General features: G+C 35.8%; 1 non-coding gene across 1 annotated transcript; it reads right to left on the reverse strand.

Moving 5' to 3' along the window:
- Nucleotides 1-1699: 1699 nt before the first annotated feature.
- On the reverse strand, nucleotides 1700-1806 carry LOC128279749 (small nucleolar RNA R71). The gene has a single exon (XR_008269945.1). It is a non-coding gene; the product is annotated as a small nucleolar RNA R71 (small nucleolar RNA).
- Between the last annotated feature and the right edge of the window lie 1392 nt (nucleotides 1807-3198).

A 3198-nucleotide genomic window follows, 5' to 3' on the forward strand; every position in this document is an offset into this window, starting at 1 on the left:
GTCCCTGTTGAGACCTATTTTAATTCTACTCAGAAAAGGCTAATTTTGGGCATTCCAAAGTCTATATAAACACCCTAGAATAGAATCAAATGGACATAGAGAGCAAGGAGCAGAAAATACTCGAAGACAGCCATTGGAATCAGCTCGGAAGCAAGATTACTTCAAGACTGAAGAAATCCATTTAATTTCTACCGAAGTTTCTGGGTTTCTTATGTTTTGTTATTTTCCTAATTTTGAGATGTTTTCCCCTATCGTTATGAACTAAAAACTCCCTAAATACCTAGGGGAGATGAAACCTAAGACAGATCTTATTATTATTTGAATTATATGATAAATACTTTTCTTATTCTTAGTTATGAGTTTTAATCCTTGCTTTAATATTCTAGGATATTAATTCAGGTTTTGATGTGCTTATTTAGTGAAGCAAAAGTCCCTGTTTAAGAGTAGATCTTCCATAATTGAGCGGACTTGCATGCAATCCTAGAGATAGGATGACATAAATCTGCCGGATTAGAGTCAAATCTAATAAGGGAGTCCATAGACCGAGTTAATGCGACAATAGGGGTTTTAATTAGAAAGAAGTTTCGATTAATCAACCTAGAGTCAGTTGTTTTTAGTCTCGAAAGAGATATTAACATAAGTTAGGGATTTCTACGGATTAAGTCAAGTGAATAAATCGTCTGATTCAAAAGTAATAAGTGAAGTCTAGGTGAATTCTTCCTTGGGTATTGTCTTCTCCATCGGTTTTCCAAAAGTATTTTCCAACTTTAATCTCTGTCATGTTCTTAGTTAATTAGATAGTTAATCTTAATTAAAAACATCCCTTTAATTCTTAGGCTATATAATAAGAAGATAGTAATTACAAGTACTTTTAGTCCTTGTGGATATGATATTTCCGGTCTCACCATAACTTTACTACTGTTCGATAGGTGCGCTTGCCCTAGTCGAATTTTTAGTTAGTTTAGCGAACATCAAGTTTTTACCGCCGTTGCCGGGGACTAAGATATTAAGAACGCTTGAATTTTATTACTTTAGCCATTTTTATTTTTATTGCAATTTAATTTTTTTATTTTAATTACTAATTTGTCCTTTATTTGCTTCTGGCAGGTTTTTATAGTTTATGACTAGAAGAAACCTGTCAGGTCCTCTACTTTTTGACAGTAAAATTGAAAGCACAGCTCGTAGAAATCGTAGAGAAATATGGCGAAGTCTACAATATATAGAGGAAGAGCATGAGGACGAATCCAATAATACCGAGGAGATGGCTAAAAATTAAAATAATCCACTGCCTTCTGTGGTTGCCGCAAATCCAGTGAATCAGAATCCTACTTCTAGTACTATGTACGATTATGCTAAGCCAAATTTAACGGGGGCTGAATCGAGTATTGTTAGACTTGCAGCTGCTGCAAATAATTTTGAACTGAAACCTAACACTATACAAATGATTCAACAGTTTGTTCAGTTTGATGGTTTGCAGGATGAAGACCTGAATACTCATTTGGCCAACTTCTTAGAGTTCTGTGATACTTTCAAAATAAATGACATTTCTGATGATGCCATTCGCCTTTGATTATTTTCCTTTTCATTACGGAATAAGGCTAAACAGTGGTTGAATTCATTACCACGAGGGTCAATCACTACTTGAGAACAAATGACCGAAAATTTTTTGCTTAAATATTTTTCGCCAGCTAAAATGGCTAAATTGAGGAATGATATCTCTTCTTTTGTGCAGATGGAGTTAGAAACACTTTATGATGAATGGGAGAGATACAAGGATTTATTGAGAATGTGCCCTCACCATGGTTTACCCTTATAGTTACAGGTTTAGACCTTCTATAACGGTGTGAACCCCTCAACAAGGCAACTGATTGATGCAACTGCAGGTGGAACCTTGAACAACAAAACACCTGAAGAGGCTTACAAATTTATTGAAGAGATGTCACTAAACAACTATCAGTGGCAAGTCATGAGAACGAAGCTAACAAAAGCAACTGGTGTTTTCAACCTAGACGCGGTCACTATGCTATCTAACTAGGTGGAACTATTGAATAAAATGATTGATGATTTCTATGATTCTACTCAGGTACATCCAGTGATGAGGTGTGATTCAAATGGAGAAGGGTTGCACAACACAGATTATCCATCCTTCAACCCTAGCACTGAGGGAGAACAAGTCCACTATATGGGTAACAATTCCAGACCTCAGAATAACCCTTATAGTAACACTTACAATGCAGGTTGGAGGGCCCATTCCAATTTTTCGTGGGGTGGTCAAGGGAATCAAAGTCCACAACACCCTCCAATTTTCATCAACCACCTTACCAACAAAAGAAAAAGCCGAACCTTGAGGAGATGCTTACAAAATTTATCTCGGTGTCAGAAACTCGTTTTCAGAATACCGAGACAGCACTTAAAAATAGCAAGCGTAGATTCAAGGGCTCGAAACTCAAATAGGTCAGCTTGTTAAGTTGATCTCTGAACAACCTCAAGGTGGCTTGACTAGTAATACAGAAACTAACCCAAGGGAGCAACTCCATGCCATCACTCTGCGCGACAAAGAAGGGTTTGCTGAAGATGAACCAAAATTGATGCAGGACAATGTGGTAGACAAAGGTAAGGTTGAGGTAAGCAATGATAAATAGAAACTAGTAAGCAAAGAGTATAAACCTCATGTACCATACCCCAATGCGACAAGGAAAGACCACACAGACGAACAATTCAGTAAATTCCTTAAATTATTAAAAAATTTACATATTAACTTACCATTTATTAAAGCTCTTTCGCAGATGCCAAACGCAATTAAATTTTTAAAGGAGCTTTTAGTAAATAAACGGAAGTTAGATGAGTCATCACATGTGGAGTTAAATGCAGTCTACTCAGCTATTCTACAAAACAAGCTACCCAACAAATTAAAAGATCCAGAGAGTTTTACGATTCCTTGTTTAATTGATAGTTTGAATGTTAACAATGCTTTAGCTGATATAGGGGCAAGTATTAATGTTATGCCTTATAAAATGTTTAAACAACTAGGTCTTGAGAAACCCAAACAAACTAGGATGAGCGTTCAATTGGTTGATAAAACCATTAGATTTCCTAGGGGTATAATTGAAGATGTGCTTGTTAAAATTGACAAATTTATATTTCGAGTAGACTTTGTTATTTTATACATGGATGAGGATAATGACATTGCTTTAATTT

This window comes from Gossypium arboreum, chromosome 8 (assembly GCF_025698485.1).
Source record: "Gossypium arboreum isolate Shixiya-1 chromosome 8, ASM2569848v2, whole genome shotgun sequence".
NCBI lineage: Eukaryota > Viridiplantae > Streptophyta > Magnoliopsida > Malvales > Malvaceae > Gossypium > Gossypium arboreum.